The sequence below is a fragment of the Ammospiza caudacuta genome, chromosome Z (genome assembly GCF_027887145.1).
Source record: "Ammospiza caudacuta isolate bAmmCau1 chromosome Z, bAmmCau1.pri, whole genome shotgun sequence".
Taxonomy (NCBI): domain Eukaryota; kingdom Metazoa; phylum Chordata; class Aves; order Passeriformes; family Passerellidae; genus Ammospiza; species Ammospiza caudacuta.
Window position 1 is genome coordinate 87,095,335 of NC_080632.1, and position 21,937 is coordinate 87,117,271.

General features: G+C 57.7%; 1 protein-coding gene across 1 annotated transcript in view; it reads left to right on the forward strand.

The window, feature by feature from the left end:
* Positions 1-360: 360 nt before the first annotated feature.
* MAPK4 (mitogen-activated protein kinase 4) overlaps positions 361-21,937 on the forward strand; it is a 57,380-nt gene continuing 35,803 nt past the window's right edge. Inside the window, exon 1 of the mRNA XM_058824093.1 lies at positions 361-425. The gene's annotated coding sequence lies outside the window, so the exon portion shown is untranslated. The remainder of the gene's footprint in view (positions 426-21,937) is intronic.

The window sequence follows — 21,937 nt, forward strand, 5'->3', positions numbered from 1 at the left end:
GATGGCGAGGGATGACCAGACGGACCCCTGGGTGGCTCCTCCCGGGGATAGCGAGAAGGGCTCGCTCCCCTCCGGCGGCTTTTCCTGTGCATGGCGAGCGATGGCCGGACCCCGGGCGGTCCCTCCCCGGAACGGGTGGGGGTTCCCGATGCGGGGGCAGCTTTTCGCAGGCACGGCGGGGGAGGAGGGGACCCCCGGGCGGCTCCTCCCGCGGATGGCGAGGGGAGCGCCGAGCTCCGCAGCGTCGTTTCGCGGGCACGGCGAGGGATGCCCGGAGCGCGGCGGTGCCTCCGGGGCCGGGGGCTGGCGGCGGCGGCCCCGCCCCCCGCAGGTGCCGGCGCGGCGGGGCCGGGGGTGACGTCAGGCGGGGCGGGCGCGGTGCCGGTGCCGGTCGGGCCATGGCGGAGCCGAGCGCGGCGGCCCCGGTGAGTGCGGCGGCCCCGGCGCTGCCCCCGAGCCCCGGCGGGCGCTGCCGCTGAGCGGGGCCGGGCGGGTCCGTGTCCGTGTCCGTGTGTCCGTGTCCGTGTGTCCGTGTCCGTGCGTCCGTGCCCCGTGCGGGACCGCCCGCGGGAGCGTCCCTGGGAGCCGTGCCGGTGTCGCCTCGTCCTTCCCGTGCCCCGGAGCCCCCCGCCCGGAACGGAGGGATTGGAACCGCCGGGAGCGCCGGCGGGCTGCCTGCGAGGGCGAGCGGAGACACCGGCATTGCTGCTCCGCCGTTCCACACGGGCTCGGTGCGTCTTTGTGTGCCCTGTGGGCTCGTTCGGGCGCCGTGCCCTGTCTGTGTGTCCGTGCCTCGCGGCTCTGTCCGTGCCCGGGTGTCTGTGTGTGCCCTGTCTGACTGTCTGTCTGTCTGTCTGTCCGGGCTCTGTGTGTGTCTGTGTGTGCCTTGTCGGTCTGTCTGTCCGTGCCCGCCGGTCTGTCCGTGTTCGTGTGTGCGCCCTGTCTGTCCTGGCCATGTGTGTCTCTATGTGCCCTGTCTGTCTGTCAGTCCGGGCGCTGTGTGTCCGTGTGTGCCCTGTCTGTCTGTCCAGGCTGTGTGTGTGTCTGTATGCGTCTGTCTGTCTGTCTGTCCGGGCAGTGTGTGTCCGTGCTTTCCCCATTTGCCCACACGGTCCCTCTGTGTCCGTACGTGATCCCCGAGCCCACGCGTGCTGTGTGTGCCCACGGTCCCCATGGGTCCGTACCTGCCCTGTGTGTCCCTGCGTGTGCCCTGAGCTGTATCCATCCATCCATGGCTCTGTACCTGCCCTGTGAGTCCGTGCGTGCCCCGGGGTGTTCCTGTGAGCTGTATCCGTCCATCCATGGGTGCTGTAATGGGCTGTACCCGCCTGTGTGCCCACTCGTGCCCTGTGAACGGGCTCTGGGTGTGCCACCCGTGCCCCATGGCTGTGCAGGTCCTGTGTGTCCCACTTGTGCCCCAAGGCTGTGCAGGTCCCATAGGTGTCCCACTCGTGCCATGTGTGCCCCTCTGTGCAAGTCCTGTGTGTCCCACCCGTGCCCCATGGCTGTGCAGGTCCTGTGTGTCCCACCCGTGCCCCATGGCTGTGCAGGTCCTGTGTGTTGCACTCATGCCATGTGTGCCCCTCTGTGCAAGTCCTGTGTGTCCCACCCGTGCCCCATGGCTGTGCAGGTCCCATGTGTGCCACTCGTGCAGGTCTCGTGTGTGCCCCTCTGTGCAGGTCCCATGAGTTTCCCACTCGTGCCATGTGTGTCCCTCTGTGCACACCCGTGTGTTCACCCAGACAAACCCGCTGTCACTGCCTGGTGGGTCCCTGGAGCCCTTCCCTGTGTCCAGAGAGAGAAGGTTGCTCCTCTCCCTCTGCCCTGCTCCAGGGCAGGCTGCGTTTGCTCTGGGTCAGGTTTATCTCCTCTCACCTGGGCCAGAGCCTCGGGGGCAGGTGGCAGGTGGTGACAGTCCAGGTTTGATGGCACTAGGACATGCCTGGCGTATGGGGAAGGTGAGTTTGGCTGGGGACATTCATCCCAGGCTGCTGTGCTGTAAGGAGCAGAAGGAGGGAGGCAGACCCGACCCTGGTGTGGCAGTGGCTCTGCTGGGCTGTCCCCACACAGAGGATCCCTCCCTTCTCCCCGAGGCTTGGGGCAGGCAGGGGAGAGGCTCCCCGGGCTGCAGAACTCAGAGCTCGGCCTTTGCTGGGTGTCAGAGGTGCTGGGGCACCTCTGCCAGCCTGGCTGCGTGCCTTGGGACATGGTGCCCACAGGAGGGGACGTGCAGGGTCCCCCTGTCCAAGCAGCTGGCTCGGTAGTGGGCACACAGAGCCTGGCTGCTGCTAAGGGATGGGGTCTCTGCAGTCAGCTCTGTGCTGCTCACAGTTAATGAGACACGACTAATCCTGTCTGGCGCTGGGAACGTCCCAGCAAACCAGAGTGCTTTTCCCTGTCCTGGTCTGAGCAGGACCCCAGCCTCGGGCAGAGCGGGGCCTGGGGACAGGGACATCGTTTTGAGCCCCGTGGATGTGTTCAGGGGTGGCAGCTCAGACCTGCAGTGCCCTCACCTTGCAGGGCTGGACAGGTGTCAGTCAGGGGGAAGGTGACAAGCCCCGTGAAGGTTTGCAGGGAGAGGGAGGTCAGGACTGTAATGAGGATATTGCAGGAATCAGGACCAGAGCTGAACTTTTGTGGATAAATGTCACACCCAGACGGGGAGCATCAGCATTGCCCATCCCTACAGAAGAGGAGGGGGCAAAGGGACGCGATAATAATCCCTGTTCCACTGATGCCCTTGTGCTTGGGAGAGCCGTCAGTGCGTACCCCTTGGAGGCACAGCCGAGCGGAGTCGGGCTCACTTGAGGATATGAGTCAGAGGTGGGTTCATCAGCGCGGGGTTAATGGTCGGTGATCTTGGAGGGCTTTTCCAACCTAAACGAGCCTCTGGCTGTGATTCACCGCAGTCCTTTCCCTCCTGCAGCTGAGCCCGGGCTGTTAGCGAGGACTGATAAAACCTGCAATCGCAATCCAATGACCCCTGTTTGCACAGAACGACATTGATCTGGGAACATCCCGCTCTGCAGGCCGAGTCCTCCAGGCAGAGGGTCGTGTTTGTCCCTTCCTTCTGCCCAGAACAGAGTCCTGAAGGAGCTGGATTAGCTCCTGCCCCCTGGGCTGCCAAAATCTCTAGAGCGGGCATTCAGGGCTGGAATTGCCCCTCAGATCTGCAGGCTGCGGGACCCACCTCGCTTGCACTTGGAGCTGCTCTAGTGGATGCTGTTTGTTTGCCCTTGCTGAGGGCCCTAAAAGGGTCTGTTCCGAGCTGTCCCCCACCAAAAAGGGGGGACAGGCGCCTCCAAATGAGGCTTGTTTCCCTCCTCGGAAAGCCTCGCGTGCAGACCAGGCAAATGCCTTTCAGGATGCTGGTTCTGATTTGGATAGCTGAGCTTGAAAGGTCTAAATTTAAGCGAGATGAATCTCACCCGGTGCTTGCAAACCTTGCTTTTCAGACTTTTCGCCTTGATCTTTCCTTTTTTTAGCACGACCCTGCTGTTCTCCTACCACTCAGGACTCTTCCCAGGCACAGAAAATGCTTCTGAAAGTTTCCACCCCCCCCAGGTGGGAGGTGTTGCAGAAATGCAACTGCAGGGAAGCATTTGCAGCTCATCCTCCTCGCAGAAGCCCGGGTTAAACATGCAGCCTGTTAATTTTGTGTTAATGGCTCTGAGCAACGCCGAGTCCCCCCGCCTCCCTCCGCCACCCCCTTCCTCCCTACCTTGTGCCAACATTTAATTGCTCTCACTCTGGAGAGATGCTATCTCATTTCAAGGTTGAACTTATCTAGTTTTGACTTGCAAGGTGGGGGATGTTGCCGTGTCCTTACGCAGAGGTCACTGCCTGCTCCTTGTCCCCTCCATCCCCGCTGCTCGGGAGCCCCAGGGTGCTGTCCCCTCTCATGTGGCACCCTGGGGACGTGGCTGTGTGGCCAGGTGCCCATCTGGGTGCAGCCGTGGGTGTGAGCTCGCTTTTCTAATCCTTAGGGACGCGTTCCCACTGTCCCCTCAGGGAACGCATGCTTTGTGCTATGCCTTAGGCGGGAGACGCTCCGTGCTCATCCCAAACTTTTCCTGGCCCTGACAGAGCTCTCTGTCCACCCCCTGCCACACAACCCCGTGCTCTGTCCCACTGTGACCTCTCTGAGGTGATTTGGGCCGCCAACCAACCAAGCAACCAAGCAACCAACCAACCAACCAACCAACCAACCATCCATCCATGAGTTACTGCGGCTTTCCGTGTTAGAGATGTACATTTAATATAATGTATGGGATGGGGATGGGATAGGCAGTGACACAAATCCCCGGGGAAGGTGCTGGGATGTTGTTTCTGCACAGGGAGCAGCCACACCTGATGCTGTGTGGAGTTGGTTGCACCTGCTGTGAGATCCATCCTCGGGGTATTCTGTGCTCTGGAGAAATGTGGGCAAACACTGCATCGAGGCAACAATAATGTCTTTAGGTAGATAATAAGGCTCCTAAATAGATCTAATTCCAGGAAACTCAGCTGGCTGATTTGAATTGTATTTTTAGTCTCCAGTTCGTGTATTTACCTGAGATTTCTGTCCTGCTGTTCTAGCTGGAGCTGACCCTGGGTTGCCTGCTGCTCCTGCCTTTTACCCAAATACTCTGACTGCACAAAGTTTCCGAGTTCCACCAGTTGGTCTGAAAATGCTTTATTTTGGCAGATGTCTGGCAATACTGAAATTTCTGTCATCAAGGGGCCTTAAGGGGTCATTGAGGGGTTTTAAAGAGGCTGCACAGGGGGTTGGTGGAAAAGCCCTGCCTTGGCACAGGGGGTGCACATGGTGCTTGGTCTGGGGGCTCCCCTGCTCCTCTTTGGCAGCTGTTCCATCAATTTTACTGACGGTACGTAACAGTGAATCTGGCAGATATCTAATTCTCTATTCCTGGCATGCTTAAAAAGTGCCTTATTTTTCAATTAATTCTGTTAGCTGTACGGATTTAATGGATTCCTTCAGAGGTCCCCATCAGTCACCGACACCGGACGTTTCTTTTCCAGTGCCGTTCCTCTCTCCTTCCCTGTGCCTAGAAAGATCACGTTCCCACGCATTTTCCACGTCTCATTCTTGCCAGAATGGCTTTTTCATTATTTAAATCCTGCTGCTTTTCCAGGTTTGTGACTTTTGGGATCTTTGGTAGAAGCTTTAAGCAGGTTCCTTGCTTTCACTGATGCCAGCGACTGCTCTGGGCTTTTTAAAATTTGCCCTTTTAAAGTCATACGCTGCCGCCGTTATTTTGGGCTCGCTGTTCCCGTGAGCAGCAGAGAAGCAGAGAGAAACTATAATAGAAGAAGACTTGCATTAGGCATGGCAGTTCATTTTGGCCTCGTCCCTGTCACGCAGACCTGCTGCCACTCCATGGGCAATTAACGCTGGAACGTGACCCGCTCCTTGTGCCAGCAGCCACTTCTCACCCCAAAGATTTGTGAGCTCTCTGGGCCTGGTAGCGGTTACTCACATGGTTGTTTGCATGGTGGCATTTTTATTTGCACCCCTTGGTTGTGTGGATGTGATGGATGGTGGCAAGGTCCCTGTGCACGGAGACAAGTGAAATTCGGTGCTTGTGGTGTTTGAGTGTCTGACACCGCTGAGGAGGGAAATCACATCCTCCACGCGGTAGAAATATTTTGGCATGCTGAACTCTTAATTTGTGCCTCCTGCTGCTCTCCCAGGTGACCATGGCACCCCTCAGACCTGGCTAGGTGCTGCCAGGCAGGCAGTGGTGCTGGCAGTGCAGCCCGGGCTGGGCCCACTGAGGGCTCCCCCTGCCCAGCGCCAGGCTGAGATTAAACACTGATCACCTTCCAGGGCTTTCCAGGCAGGGAGGATTTACAGGAGCCGATTTCAGCCCGGCTGAAAGGTGCCAGGGTGACCTTGCCATCACTCCCTGTCCCCGGGGCTGCATCAGGAGCGGGACCAGCTCCCCACTGAGAGCTTCCCCTGGCAGGGAGGCTGCGGGGGGAACTAACGCCGCTCCTTCCTGCAGCACTTTCCACCCGAGCCCAGCCTGTCTTTAAAAAGCAGCCGGCGTGGTTGTGCTTGGAACAGGCAGCTCGGTTTCTATATTTCCATACACAGCGCTCATCTCCGTGGGAGGCCGGGCAGCCCACGCCGCTGCCGCAGCCCGGAGCTCTTCCCGGCTCTTCCCGGCTCCTGGGGCGTTCCCGGAGGCAGGAAGGAGCAGGGAGCTCTGCAGAGTGCCTCGTGTGTGCCCCACGCTCCTCGGGGCACGGCTGTCCCCTCCTGGACCGGCCACCTTGTGTCACACACGCCGCCCTTGTGTCCTGAGGCCACCCTGCCTCACCTCGCCTGTCCTGACCCGCCAGGTGAACACACAGCTCCTGCTGCCCCCAGCCCCGAGCCTCACCTGCCCTGAACCACCAGGTGAACACCAATCTCCAGCTGCCCAAGCCTGCCTCTGCTCCACGGGCACTCCACGTCCCTGTGGTCTCCCGTGGGAGTGGCTCGGCCGTGTTTCGGCATCACCTTACATCCCCTCTGGATTCGGGGAGCAGCAAACCACCCCCCCCTCCCCGAGCTGAGCCCTGTGCTGGTGTCCATCTGTCCCAGCGGTCTGGGTTATTTGCACAATTTAATTCTTGGCTACACCTGGTTTTACAACGGGATTAATTTCATGGCAACTGATACACCTGCAACAATTAGCTATGTAAACCGAGATAAAAGGCCAATCAAATTTCATGGTTTGGCGTGCAGGCTGCTTCCAGCTGGAGGCTTCCTGAGCCCTTCGGAAATCCCTCCCCGGAGGAGGCTCTGCAGGTCATCTCCAGCCCCGAGCGAGGCTTGTTCCTCTGTGAAATGAGCGAAACGGGAATGCTGCAATGTTCACGGAGGCTGAGCCTTGGGGACAAGGCTGCACCCCTGCCCACCTTTGGCTCTGAGGCTGAGCCTTGGGGACAAGGCTGCTCCCCCTGCCCACCTCTGGCTCTGAGGCTGAGCCTTGGGGACAAGGCTGCTCCCCCTGCCCACCTCTGGCTCTGAGGCTGAGCCTTGGGGACAAGGCTGCTCCCCCTGCCCACCTCTGGCTCTGAGGCTGAGCCTTGGGGACAAGGCTGCACCCCTGCCCACCTCTGGCTCTGGGGTGATGCCCGGGGGTGTTCCCAGCCCCAACTGAAGCTTGTTCCACTGTGAAATGAGCGAAAATGGGCTGGGGAATGCAGCAATGTTCAGGGAGGCTGAGCCTTGGGGACAAGGCTGCACCCCCTGCCCACCTCTGTGATGCCCGGGGGTGTTCCCAGCCCCAATTGAAGCTTGTTCCTCTGTGAAATGAGCGAAATGGGCCTGGGGAATGAGGCAATGAACCAGGGAGGCTGAGCCTTGAAATGGAGCTGGGGAATGCAGCAATTAGCAAGGGAGGCTGAGCCTTTGGGACAAGGCTGCTCCCCTTGCCCACCACTGGCTTTGGGATGATGCCTGGGGGTGTTCCCAGCCCCAGTGAGGTTTGTTCCTCTGTGAAATGAGTGAAATTGGAATGCAGCAATGTCCAGGGAGGCTGAGCCTTTGGGGACAAGGCTGCTCCCCCCGCCCACCCTGGCTCTGGGGTGATGCCCAGAGGTGTTCCCAGCCCTGGTCAGGTGCTCTGGGGGCAGGACCAGGTTTGAGCCAGGCTGGAAATGCCTCTGTGCTGTGTCAGCGGGCTCTATGCTCCACTGAGTGGGCACGGGAAGTCCTGAGCCATCATCTCAAAGTGCCTTTGGGTAGAGGTAAATTAAAGGTAAATTAAACCCTTTCCGGTAAGGGTAAATTAAACCCTTTCCCTGCTGTGAGGGGGCAGGGCTGGGAATGCTGGCATGGAAATAGGTCCCGGCTCAAAATGACTGCAAGGACAGAGGGTAGGTGCTGGGCTCCTTGGGATGGGATCCATCTGGGACCGCTTCCAGCTAAAATGAGATCAAGGAGAATGGGACGAGGGAAAAACAGGCAGATATCTGTGCATTTCTGTGGGGATTGCAGCGTAAAGCCTTGGGCTGGGCTCAGTGCTGGACTCCTCTCCCACTCCCCACGGTGCCCAGAAAGGTTGGTTTGCTCCAGGTTGCTGTAATTCCCACCCTGCATCCCAGGAGCGGTGCTGGGATGGGCGGGTGAGGAAGGGGCTGCACCTCTGGGGGTCAGAGCTGTGGTCCTGGGACCTGAGCTGGGCCCCTGGGCCAGTGAAATTCACCAGGTCATGGGTGTGCTGGAGCTCCTCGGGCCTGAGCCAGGGGGAATGCTGGCCAGAGGATGGCTGGGAGAGCTGGGGCTGTTCAGCTGCACCAGAGAAGCTCCAGGGACACCTCAGAGCCCCTGCCAGGGCCTCCAGGGGCTCCCGGAGAGCTGCACAGCCCCTGGGGACAAGGCAGGCAGGGACAGCACCCAGGCAATGGCTCCCACTGCCAGAGGGCAGGCACAGATTTTGGCACATTGGGAATTAGGAATTGCTGGCTGGGAGGGTGGGCAGGCCCTGGCCCAGGGTGCCCAGAGCAGCTGTGGCTGCCCCTGGATCCCTGGCAGTGCCCCAGGCCAGGCTGGATGGGGCTGGGAGCAGCCTGGGACAGTGGGAGCTGTCCCTGCCATGGCAGGGGTGGCACTGGATGAGCTTTGAGGTCTGTTCCACCCTAAGCCATTCTGGAATTCTGTCACTGGTTTGCATTTCTCTTACAAGCATTGGATCTGACCTGAGTTCAGGCACCTGTACCCAGGAGACTATTTTTCAGATAATTTTAGAACTGCAGTTCTTTGCTCTCTGGGAATTCTCCTTTCTCCGTAGTTTTTTGTTTGGCTTTTTTTTTTTATTTTTATTTTTTTCAGTGTGAGGTTGTATCAGCTTGAGAAAGGCTTTATGCAGAGCTTGCAATGAGCAGGCCAGGCTTAGCTCCCTTCCACACAACCTCTCAGGCCGAGTACAGAAATACAATAAATTAGAAATAATGACATATTCTGAGTGAGGCAGTGAGCAGGCAAGGGCTGTCCTCATGCCCAGGAGAGCTGGGAGCCAGGAATGGTGGCCAGGGAGCTGTTCCTGGGGGAACCAGAGAGGGAACTTCTGGGAAGCAGGAATGCCTGTGGGATGGAGAGGGGTCCTGTGGCTCCTGGAGTCACTGCTGGGCTGAAAGGGGCTCTGGGGCCAGCTGTGCATCCAGCTGTGTGTCCAGTTGTGTATCCAGCTGTGCTGCAGCTTTGGGGCCAGCTTTGTGTCCAGCTATGCTGCAGCTCTGGGGCCAGCTGTGCATCTAGCTGTGCATCCAGCTGTGCTGGTGCTGTGCGTGCAACTGTGCGGAAGTGTGTCCAGCTGTGCTGCAGCTCTGGGCCCAGCGGTGCATCCAGCTGTGCTGCAGCTCTGGGGCCAGCTGTGCGTCCAGCTGTGCTAGCACAGGGCTGGGGTGTGCTCCTCTCTCCTTCACCCCTGTGCCACCAAATCCTGAACTCCAGTGAGCTACATTTCAGTGCAAAATTGTCGTTTCTCCTTTTTCTCCCCCGGGCTCACTCTACAGCTGATGCCAGCTTTGGGTGCTTTGGTGGGAGAGCCAAGGAAATGTGAAATTGGGTGAGATTCCTTTGGGAAAACAAAGTCGGGGTGATCGGTGGTGGCCATGAAGGGATCGGGATGAGCACGGTGCCATCTCTGGGTCATCTCCACTCTGATTGAGCAAGGGGCAGGGAAGTCACAAAGGGCATCTTGATGGGCTTTATACTTGCCAGAAAATGCCATTTTTGATTTTCCTGACTGAGGGATTCTGAACCTTGTCAGTCAGAGGCTTGTCCCACTTGTTTGAAAAGGACACAAAATCACCGAGGGTGAGAAGGCAGCCTCACCTGCCCCCAAAATCCCTGCCCTCAAAATCCCTGCCCCCAAAATCCCTGCTGGCCACACCTGCTCCCAACATCCCAGCTGGATCACAGCGCTCCAGCAGCTCTTTATCTCCTGTGTTATCCTGCTGTCTGGAAAGGCATTTGAGTCTTTGTCTCTCTGAGTCATTAGCAGCACCCTCCCCAATCTCTTCTGCTAAATATGGGTCTAAGGTTAAAAAATAATCACAAATCTCTGAGCTGGAAAGCAAATTGCTGTCTGCTTCAAGCACAGGCCGTGTTGTAGAAAAGAGAAGCAGGTGGGAGGAATTCCCGATTGTAATAACACTCACAGGATCATTTCAGGACCATGAGGGTGCTGTGTGTCCCAGCAGATCCCAGGATCTGCCAGGATCCATGCTGTGGCTGAGCAGAGTGGGAGGAGAACGCCACAGCAAAGTTTGGGAAGCTCATAGCTCCCTGTGGAGGAGCCTGGTTTGGTGTTTGGGCTCATCCCAAAGTTTGGGAAGCTCATTGCTCCCTGTGGAGGAGCCTGGGTTGGCGCTCGTGCTCATCCCAAAGTTTAGGAATCTTGTTGCTCCCTGTGGGGGAGCCTGGGCTGGTCCTTGTGCTCATCCCAAAGTTTGGGAAGCTCATTGCTCCCTGTGCCGGAGACTGGGCTGGTGTTCATCCCAACATTTGGGAAGCTCATTTTTCCCTGTGGAGGAGCCTAAGCTGGTGTGTTTGTACTTATCCAAGAGTTTGGGAAGGTAATTTTTCCCTGTGGAGGAGCCTGGGCTGGTGCTTGTGCCCATCCCAAAGTTTGGGAAGATTTTTCCCTGTGGAGGAGCCTGGGCTGGTATGTTTGTACTCATCCCAAAGTTCAGGAAGCTCGTTTTCCTCTTTGGACAAGTCTGGGTTGGTGCCTGTACTCATCCCAAAGTTTGGGAAGCTCATTTTTCCCTGTGGAGGAGCCTGGGCTGGTACTTGTGCCCATCCCACCTTTCTCCTGAGGCTGAGGGTGCCAGGCAGTCCCACTGACCCCACAGAGGCTGTGGGGTGATGCTGACACAGGACGCCACCTTGGGCTCTCCCTGGAGACCCCAAATCTCCCAAGGGTTTTGCCTCACAGCCTGGAATCCAAGCTCATTTCCGACTCTGACCTCCTTTATCCGAATAAATCTCACCTGCCTGCTACTACTCAGACAGCAAAAATAATCTTTGCTGCTGCCGTGATATGTGTGTCAGCTTTCCCTCATCCCAGCAAAGTGCTGTAAGAGCTGCAACATGCTTCGGAAACATGAGGACTTTTTTGAGCAACAGAGATTGAAAGGGGAGGGGGGAAAATGTGAGTCTCTGGGACTTAGAAACCAAACCCCTCAGCCAGATTTCCCTGGCTCGATTCCTTTTGCAAAATGGCCTTGCTGCTGCCCACTGGAGCCAAATGGGAAGGAAGGGATTAAAACTGTGAGACTGCTCTGTCCTGATGGCTCTGTCACAGTCCTGGGCAGAGCAGAAGGGACGTTTCAGGGCAATATTTAGCTAAATAAATGCTGGGCACTATGGAGTCTGGAGCCTGATTGCATTGCTCTCGGCGAGGCCATGCTCCAAGCCTGCAATTAAACCACCGGGTTTGGGAGCAGAGCAGATCACCCAAAAACCTCCAGCAGCTCCCTCCCAGCTGTGCTGTGAGTGCTGCCCCCTCCATCCTCCCTTCTGGGCTGCAGTCTGGGTGGGGAATGGGGTCACACCTGGCTCAGGTGATCCTGGTGAGGCTGGCAGCGGGCACGCAGTGCGGGGCTGTAGGAGCAATGGTGGCAGGATGGTCAGGACAGATGGACACAAGAGATCTCTGGAGCCTGGGGTGGGATTTGGGGTTTATTGCAAAGGGCCTGGGTGCAGGGCCCTGCTGGGATTTGGGGTTTATTAAAGCAAAGGGCCTGGGTGCAGGGCCCTGCTGGGATTTGGGGTTTATTAAAGCAAAGGGCCTGGGTGCAGGGCCCTGCTGGGATTTGGGGTTTATTAAAGCAAAGGGCCTGGGTGCAGGGCCCTGCTGGGATTTGGGGTTTATTAAAGCAAAGGGCCTGGGTGCAGGGCCCTGCTGGGATTTGGGGTTTATTAAAGCAAAGGGCCTGGGTGCAGGGCCCTGCTGGGATTTGGGGTTTATTGCAAAGGGCCTGGGTGCAGGGCCCTGCTGGGATTTGGGGTTTATTGCACAGGGCCTGGGTGCAGGGCCCTGCTGGGATTTGGGGTTCATTGCACAGGGCCTGGGTGCAGGGCCCTGCTGGGATTTGGAGTTTATTGCAAAGGGCCTGGGTGCAGGGCCCTGCTGGGATTTGGGGTTTATTAAAGCAAAGGGCCTGGGTGCAGGGCCCTGCTGGGATTTGGGGTTTATTAAAGCAAAGGGCCTGGGTGCAGGGCCCTGCTGGGATTTGGGGTTTATTAAAGCAAAGGGCCTGGGTGCAGGGCCCTGCTGGGAGCTGCCAGGCACAGCTCAGAGCAGGCCCCAGAGAAGAGAGGGGGAGAGAGGATGAGAGGGTGAGAGAGTAGGAGTAAAAGGGGTAAGAGAGTAAAAGGCAACAGGTAAGAGACAAGAGGTAAGAGCTAAGGGCATAGAAAAGTAAGAGAGTGAAGTTCCCGTTACAATACAATAAATCATCTTCTGTGTGGAATATTCTGATTCTCACCAAACAATCTAGTACTATATACAAATCCTATAGCATTTACATACAGCCTATAAGAGTCACTACATTACCATACTGTGTTACATTTTAAACCCTAAAAACTCCTCTTTGGGCCCCTTCTGCCAAGCTAGCAGGGTCTGCTCTGACCCTTGGGCCTGTCTGCAAGCAGAGGGTGTTGTTCCATCAAAAGGGGATCACCTTCAGCTGGCCACACCATTGTTTTGCAGTTGTTCAGTAACTGAGGTATCTCAAAGCTTGCCTTCATTTCAATCTCACTCATAGTTTCCATATTCTCAAAATCTTTTGCCAGACAATCATATTTATAAGAATTTCCTGTTCCATCTTCCCCAACAGTGGGCTATGATTCCCTGAGGGATCTTTGGGCTCTGAGACCTCTGCCCACCTCATGCTTGGCTCCTGCTCTTCACCAAAAGGGTTGTGGTGGAATGCTTCTCCACCTGATTCAGCCCGGACACGCAGTGCTGTGTGTGCAGGAGTGAGGGAGCACCTGGGACTGACAGGCTGAAAGTAGCGGCAGAAGCTGGCAGAGATTTTTGGTGGGTTGCACCCTCAGCGTGGGAATTGGTGTGCTAGGGCTTGATCTCCAGTGCAAGCACACAGCAGAGGGGCGTGGGTGAAGGGAAGAGAGAAACAAAGAGATGGATTAAAGAAGAAAAGAGAGAGATCACCAGTCCTGACTCCAGTGTGGATCCAGCTGATGGGATGTCCTGGGGCCCTGGGCTTTGTGGGGCACATTTTAATCTTCCACTTGCTGGGGAGAAGTTTCCCACCTTTTGAGCAAGTCAGTTCTCATTCACAGCGGTTCCTTCAGGCCTTTCTGGAAATGGTTTGGGGCTTTGGGCCCTTGGATGGGCTCAGAGTTCCCCCTGCAGTGCCCGGCCCTTCTGGCCCTGTCCCTGTGCCAGGCTGTGCTTTCCTGCAGGAGCCACAACCAGGAGGTTTGTCCCTAAAATGCTGCCCTGCTCCCACATGGCCCCTTCTCCAGCCACATCGTGGTCTTCCTCTGGTGTGTTTCTGCCAAGTCCTTGCTTGTAATTCCCAAAAACCCTTGGTTGGCTCCACACCATGCAGCGGTTGGTGTTTGGGACATGCACATTAGCCCCTCACCTGCTGGGATTCTGCCCTGGCAGTGGCTGAGGAGCACAAACCACAGTGGGACAGAACTCCAGGGCTCTGGGGGACTCTGGTGCGGGGGTCACCCTCTGAATTTTGTTGTCCTGGTTTTAAGGCTCTCTTGGCCTGAGGAATGTGAGCTTGAGGGCGGCCTGAGCTGTGCCTGGTAGCAGCCTGGGTGTCCCAAAGCAGCCTGGGTGTTTAGAATAGCCTGGGTGTCTATCCCAGAAAAGCCTGGGTGTTTAGGACAGCCTGTCGGTCTGTCCCAGGACAGGCTGGGTGCCTGCACAAGACCCTGTGGTGGACCAAACCCAGCAGAGCCCAGCCTGGTCCCTGTTGCAGGGGAGCTGGAGGACTGGCTGGGTGTGCTTCCTCCCTCACCACAACCCCATTAAAATTTAAGGGTTAAAGTGGGAGTAGTGAAAGAGAATTTTCTATTTAAAGCTTTTAATTCATTTTTACCTCCAGCTTTAGCTAGAGTTTGTGCAAACCGCTGGCAAGGCAATTAAAGTGGCTTTTTAATGGGTTATTTTTGTCGCTTCCCCATGGTGGGAGCTGAAGATCCCAGGCTGTGCGCTGCCTGGGGTAGGGACCATCCCTTTGCTGTGCTGCTCTGATGTTTGATCCCTAATTGGGTTTTATTCACCAGCCCTGGCTGAGGCACAACGAGAGGGAGAAGGTGCTGGATGGAACATGGGGAGCAAAATGTCCAGGCTGCAGCTCCCCAAGGCTTCCAGGCTGGATCCATCCTGGAGAGGAAGAGTACAGGACTTTGGAAAATATCCAGGCTGCAGTTCCCCAAGGCTTCCAGGCTGGATCCATCCTGGACTTTGGGAAATGAAGCGCACAGTTTGTTTTGGATGGTCCGAGGGCAAAAAGCAATCAAAAAAAAACCTGCTTGCCTGAGAGTTCCTCTCAAATCCTGAGGGCTGCTGGGAGCAGATGAGGGTGGGTGTGAGGGTGTGGGATGTCCTGGGTGAGGATGTGATGCCTGCAGAGCAGCCCTGTCCCTCCAGGTGCAGGCTGGCACCCTGCTCTGCGTGGGACAGAGCTGCAGGTCCCACCTGGCAATGGATGGGGCCAGGAAGTCTAATTCCAGACTTGTTTTTGGGGACATTTTCCTGGAGCTCTGTCCCTCCAGGTGAAGGCTGGCACTCCTGCCCTGTGTGAGACAGAGCCACAGATCCCACCTGGCGATGGGAGCCGGGAAGTCTAATTCCAGACTTGTTTCTGGGGACATTTTCCTGGGAGCCCTGCTGGCACCCCAGCCCTGCGTGGGGCAGAGCTGCAGGTCCCACCTGCCGATGGGTGCCACTAATTCCAGACTTGTTTTTGTGGACATTTTCCTGGCAGCCCTGTCCCTCCAGCTGCAGGCTGGCACCCCTGCCCTCCGTGGGACAGAGCTGCAGGTCCCACCCTGTGATGGGGGTCACAAGTCTGATTTCAGACTTGCTTTTGGGGACATTTTCCTGTATGCAGGCAGAGAGAGGGCTTGGGAGTGCAGGTGCCCCAATGGGGACCCAGCACAGGCTGTTTATCCCGGGTCAGCCTGGCTTTGGCATCCCTTCCACAGTGCATCCTGTGCTCCCGCTCCCCTCCAGCCCTGAGCCCATCCCGCAGCTCAGCACGGGGGGAATGCAGGCCTCAATGAATTCCTGGTGCAGCTCAGCCAAGGGAGGCCAGGGGTTGGTCTGTTTCCCTCTGCAGAGTCCATTCATTCAGCTCCTGCCCGCATTAGCACACCTCTGCTGCCTTGTGATTCCCCCCTCCCAGGTTATTTGGAGAAATGCTTTCTAAAAACAGCCAGCTCCTGGTTTTTCCGGTATTATCCCATGCAGCCCCAAGATCCTGCCTAGAAAGGCAGCCTGGCTCATTGATGTTTCCTTAAAATGCAGCTAATCCCTGTAATCCCATTATAGTAGTAGGTGATTATACTGACAGCAAGCTTTAGCAGTGCTCCAGCAAAGCCCTTTATTCCCTGTCTGTTCTGTGGGTGGCTAAAAGTCGCTGGGAGCATGTTTTGGGTTTGGTCGGTGTATTTTAGGGGCAGGACCTGCAATATTTTTGTTTTGATTCCCTAGGAGATGTCCTGTGTTGTTTGTGATGGTGCCAGGGTGTTTTTGCCCCTGTTCCTCAGCCTTGATGGCTGCTGGCACCCCAGGGGTGTGTAGCCGGGTCTCCCAAAATCACTGGGCAGCATTAAAGCAGCAGGGATGGTTTCTGGCAGCAGAGTAGATGAGGGGGAGCTTTGCCACGTGTGCTGTGGGATTCCAGCTGTGTGTGCAGCCCCTCTCCCTAGGGAGTCAGCCCGAGGAAAAGGTGGATTTTGGGATGCTGAGTGATGGCTCCCCACAATGGGAGGACCTGCCCAGCCTCACCAGGCAGGCTGGATGTGTAGAAAGCTGGCTGAGTGAGGAGCAGCAGGAGTCTGGGCTGGGAAGGCGGCTCCAGGGAGAGGGCACATCCCAGGAGAGGCTCAGGTCAAGGGCTGGCTGAAGTTGCCAAGCCCTGCTGTTCTTCCTGTGCCTGCTGCATCTGGGCAGTGCTGGGGTCCTGCTGGGGTCCTGGGCAGCCTTGGCTGGGCAGCGTGGGGTGCAGGGCTCTGTGTTCTCTGTGCTGGCTCTGCTTGGCTCTGATTCTGCTCAGTCCTGGCTCTCCTTGGTTCTGGCTCTGCTTGGTCCTGATTCTGCTCAGTCCTGGCTCTCCTTGGTTCTGGCTCTGCTTGGTCCTGGGCTGTGCTTTGTTCTGGCTCTGCTTGGTCCTGGCTCTGCTTGGTCCTGGCTCTGCTTGGTCCTGGCTCTGCTTGGTCCTGACTCTGCTTGGTCCTGATTCTGCTCAGTCCTGGCTCTCCTTGGTTCTGGCTCTGCTTGGTCCTGGCTCTGCTCAGTCCTGGCTCTCCTTGGTTCTGGCTCTGCTTGGGTCTGGCTCTGCTTGGTCCTGGCTCTGCTCAGTCCTGGCTCTCCTTGGTTCTGGCTCTGCTTGGTCCTGACTCTGCTTGGTCCTGGCTCTGCTCAGTCCTGGCTCTGCTCAGTCCTGGCTCTGCTTGGGTCTGGCTCTGCTTGGGTCTGATTCTGCTCAGTCCTGGCTCTGCTTGGGTCTGGCTCTGCTTGGTCCTGGCTCTGCTTGGTCCTGGCTCTGCTTGGTGCTGGCTCTGCTCGGTTCTGCCTCTGCTTGGTTCTGGCTGTTCTTGGTTCTGGCTGTGCTTGGGTCTGGCTGTGCTCGGTTCTGGCTGTGCTCGGTTCTGACTCTGCTTGGTTCTGGCTGTTCTTGGTTCTGGCTGTTCTTGGTTCTGGCTGTGCTTGGGTCTGGCTGTGCTCGGTTCTGGCTCTGCTTGGTTCTGGCTGTTCTTGGGTCTGCCTCTGCTGGGTTCTGGCTCTGCTGAGTTCTGGTTCTGCTCGGTTCTGGCTCTGCTTGTGTCTGGCTCTGCTTGGTTCATGTTCTGCTTGGTTCTGGCTGTGCTTGGGTCTGGCTGTGCTCGGTTCTGGCTCTGCTTGGTTCTGATTCTGCTTGGTGGCCTTGCCCCATCATCATCAAATCACAGAATACCCTGAACTAGAAGGGACCCAACAGGATCACCCTTGAGTGTGGATCAGAGCCGTGGCCGAGCAGACAGGGAGGAGAACGCCACAGCAATGAGCTTTGGGAAGCTCATTGTTCCCTGTGGAGGAGCCTGGGTTGGTGCCTGTGCCCATCCCAAAGTTTGGGAAGCTCATTTTTCCCTGTGGAGGAACAATGAGCTGGATCACCAACTGGACAGGAGGTCCAGCCCCTGCCCTGCACAGACCCCCAGCAATCCCACCCTGTGCATCCCTGGCAGCGCTGTCCAAAGGCTCCTGGAGCTCTGGCAGCCTCGGGGCTGTGCCCATCCCTGGGGAGCCTGGGCAGTGCCAGCACCCTCTGGGGAAGAGCCTTTCCCTGAGATCCAACCCAAACCTCCTGGAACAGCTCCAGCTGTCCCTGGGTGCTGTCCCTGTCACCCCTGAAGGCAGATCAGTGTCTGATCAGGATGTGTGGTGTTTCACCCCACAGACACTTTGGGCTGGCTGGGTGTGTGGTGTTTCACCCCACAGAGACTTTGGGCTGGCTGGGTGTGTGGTGTTTCACCCCACAGAGACTTTGGGCTGCCTGGGTGTGTGGTGTTTCACCCCACAGACACTTTGGGCTGGCTGGGTGTGTGGTGTTTCACCCCACAGACACTTTGGGCTGGCTGGGTGTGTGGTGTTTCACCCCACAGACACTTTTGGCTGTGGGTGTGTGGTGTTTCACCCCACAGACACTTTGGGCTGGCTGGGTGTGTGGTGTTTCACCCCACAGACACTTTGGGCTGGCTGGGTGCTGCAGCTGGGCCCATGGGGACAAGTCCAGGCCTGCAGGAGCTCTGGTGGTGCTGGGATGGAGCTTCCCCCCATAACAGGGGCTGCTCCTCAGATTTCCCTCTGTGGAGAAGCTTTAAGGCTCTGGTGAAGGAAAGGAGTCGGTTCTGATGGATGGTTGGGAGCAGAGCTTTATTCTGGCCCACAGGCCTCTGAATGCAGCACCAGCTCCAACAGAACTCCCTGAGCCCGTGGTTGCTGCTCCTTTAACCACGGGGAGAGGGCAGGGAAGGGGCAGGGAGCCACCAAGCAGGGACAGGAGGGGAGGGACAAAGGGACAAAGGACACCTGGATGGCCCAACGCCCCCAGGGGTAGAGGTCATCCTTTGAATCTGCCAATCACTCTGTGCCCTTCTGGAATTCCAGGACTGACAGACAGTGCTGGGAGGGGAAAGGAGAGGTGACTGACACACCTGGGAGGGAATGTTTAAGGTAGGGACCCAGGTTCAGGGGTAAACCTTGCAATCACACCACAACAAGCAGCAGGGTGGAACCCCTTTTCCAGACAGTTTGAGCAGACAAATGTGTGTTGTCCCCCTCTCCCTGAAGCCCCTCTTTCCTGTTTGCCCACACTGAGCATGCAGATCTGTGAGCAAAGAGCCCTGGAGGAAGCTGGGTGAAATTTGTCAGCCAGCAGGATTAGAGGGGAGGCACAGCCCGGCGGTGCAGGGCTCCTGAGCAATCCCAGAGCCGTGTTTGGAGAGGACAGAGCTCTCTCTGCACAGATACCTATCTCTGGGGCCCGTGGAGGGTTGGAGGAGCCGCTCTGCCATGGCTCTGCCTTGCTGGCACATGCTGCACATACCTCCTCTGGGGCAAATTCCTCGCGCAGGCTTCTCAGAGACAGTAAGAAAACCCTCTAGGGCTGTTTCTGTGTGCTTTTCAAAAAACTATTTTTTTAATATCCATCCTGCTTTTGCTTATCTTGGTCCAGCCCCTCCAGTGATAACAGAGGCTCAGCCCTGACCGTGGCATCCCGGGGAGGAAAGGCTCAGCTCTCTGACACAGCGCCGGCTCAGAGTGGATTTTAATCTCTTTTTTTTCTAGAAGAAAAGGCTGTAGGTGCCAAACCAAAAGGGCAAAGTGATTTGCCCCCCGTGAGGTATCATGTTTCTGCTGTGAATTATGGCGAGGGGAGAGGCTTCTGAGTCATCCGTTCCAGGAACTGCTTTATTTTGGTAACGGAGATAATTCTGCTGGTTTTTAATCAATGTGGTGTCAGTCAGCAAAAGTGTGGGATGGGAACCACAGCTGGCAGGGCTGCGGCTGACCAGGGACTGGGACTGGGAATGATCAGGGATTGGGGATGACCAGGGACAGGGACTGATGCTGGGAATTATCAGGGACTGGGACTGGGAATGATCAGGGATTGGGGATGACCAGGGACAGGGACTGAGGCTGGGAATGATCAGGGATTGGGACTGGGAATGATCAGGGATTGGGGATGACCAGGGACAGGGACTGAGGCTGGGAATGATCAGGGATTGGGACTGGGAATGATCAGGGATTGGGGATGACCAGGGACAGGGACTGAGGCTGGGAATGATCAGGGATTGGGACTGGGAATGATCAGGGATTGGGGATGACCAGGGACAGGGACTGAGGCTGGGAATGATCAGGGATTGGGACTGGGAATGATCAGGGATTGGGGATGACCAGGGACAGGGACTGAGGCTGGGAATGATCAGGGACTGGGACTGGGAATGATCAGGGATTGGGGATGACCAGGGACAGCGACTGCCCAGGGACTGGGGCTGGGAATGATCAGGCATTGGGACTGATGAGGTATTGGGGCTGGGACTGACCAGGGACAGGGACTAGGTCTGACAGGGGACAGACACTGACCAGGCACTGGGGCTGGGGTCAGGGACTCTGACTGACCAGAGACAGGGGCTGGGACTGACCAGCGACTGGGGCTAGGGGATTACCAGGGACAAGGACTGACCAGGGACAGGGATTGGGGCTGACCAGGGACAGGGACTGACCCGGGACTGGGGCTGGGGTTGACCTGGGACTGAGGCTGGGGCTGGGACTGACCAGGGAGAGAGAACGGGGCTGCCAAGGGACTGGGGCTGACCAAGGACAGGAACGGGGATTGACCAGGGACAGGGAGTGGGGCTGACCAGGGACAAGGGACAGGGACTGATGAGGGACTGGGACTGACCCTGGGCTGGGACTGACCAGGGACAGGGACAGGGGCTGACCGGGGATTGGGACTGAACAGAGACAGGGACTAGGACTGACCAGGGACAGGGAATGATCAGGGACAGGGGCTGAACAGGGCCTGGGGCTGACCAGGGCCTGGGGCTGGGGTTGACCAGGGATTTGGGCTGTCGCTGACCAGGAACTGGGGCTGACCAGGGATTTGGGCTGTCGCTGACCAGGAACTGGGGCTGACCAGGGGCAGGGACTAGAGCTGACCAGGGACAGGGACTAGAGCTGACCATGGATTGGGGCTGGGGCTGCCCAGGAACTGGGGCTGCCCAGGGATTGGGGCTGGGGCTGGAGCTGACCAGGGACAGGGACTGGGGCTTACTAGGGACAGGGATGATCAAGGACTGGGGCCGGGCATGACCAGGGACAGGAACTGACCAGAGACAAGGACTGGGGCTGACCAGAGACTGGGGCAGGGGATGACCAGGGACAGGGACTGGGGCCAGGGCTGACCAGAGACTGGAGCTGGGGCTGGGACTGACCAGGGGCTGGGGCTGACCAGGGACAAGGGTGTGGGTCTGACAAGGGACTGAGACTGGGACTGACTCAGAGCTGAGACTGACCAGGGACTGGGGCTGGGGATGATGAGAAATTGGGGCTGGGGCTGACCAGGGAGAGGGACAGGACCTGCCAAGGGACTAAGGCTGACCAGGGGCAGGGTCTGTGTGTGCCAGGGTCTGTGTGTGACATGGGGCAGGGTCTGTGTGTGCCCAGGGGCAGGGTCTGTGTGTGCCCAGGGTCTGTGTGTGCCCAGGGGCAGGGTCTGTGTGTGCCCAGGGTCTGTGTGTGCCCAGGGGCAGGGTCTGTGTGTGCCCAGGGTCTGTGTGTGAGCCACAGGGCCGTGCAGCTGTGTCTGTGGCACCGTGGGTGCCCCATGGCCAGGGGCTGTGCCAGGGGCAGTGGGGCAGCCCCGCTGTCCCCAGGCAGGCCTGGCTGTGTTTGTTCAGGCTCTGTCTGTCCGCAGCCTCAGTGCTGTGCCCCACAGGCAGCAGGGCCTGTCCCTGTCCTGGCCCTGCTCGGCCCTGCACGGCTCAGTGGCCAGGCTGCTCGGGACACAGCCATGGCTTTCCCACACTGCCCCAGGCCCCTGCGAGTGTCAGCAAGTTCTCCTTTGTTTTCTGTTCTTTCTCTGAGCTAACGAGAGCGTTCTCTGATTTTCCCTTCCCCTTTTATTTTTTTCCTCTCAGTGTATTTTGGCCTCCCCACAATTGCCCTGGCTGTTCAGGAGGGGGAGAATTCCTGTTTCCCTGAGTCAGGTTTGGGCAGCAGAGCTGGCTTTGCAGGGCTGGGTGATGCTTGTTCAGTGCATGGTTTCCCACGTGTGTTTCACTGCTGGTCACGCCAGGATTTGGGGTCATTTTGTGCTGTTTCCCTTGGGTTTGGGACTATCCCTTTTCCCCCAAAATGAGGATTTTGCCCTCCTGTGACAGTGCTGCTTGATCCTTCTGGCTTTTGGCTGGCAGCTCGTTCTGCTGATGATTTCCTGTGTGGCTTCTGGCAGCAAAGGCATTTTGATAAGTGGTGTTTTCAGGGGAGCAGGAGCACCATCCCCCCGGGCAGCCTGGGGGCTGTTTGCAGGGCACAGCTGGCTCTGACACAGCCCCAGAGCCCCCCAAAGGCACCCAGAGCCCATCCAGAGCCCCCCAAAGGCATCCAGAGCCCCCCCCCAAGGGTACCCAGAGCCCCCCAAGGGTACCCAGAGCCCCCCCCAAGGGCACCCAGAGCAC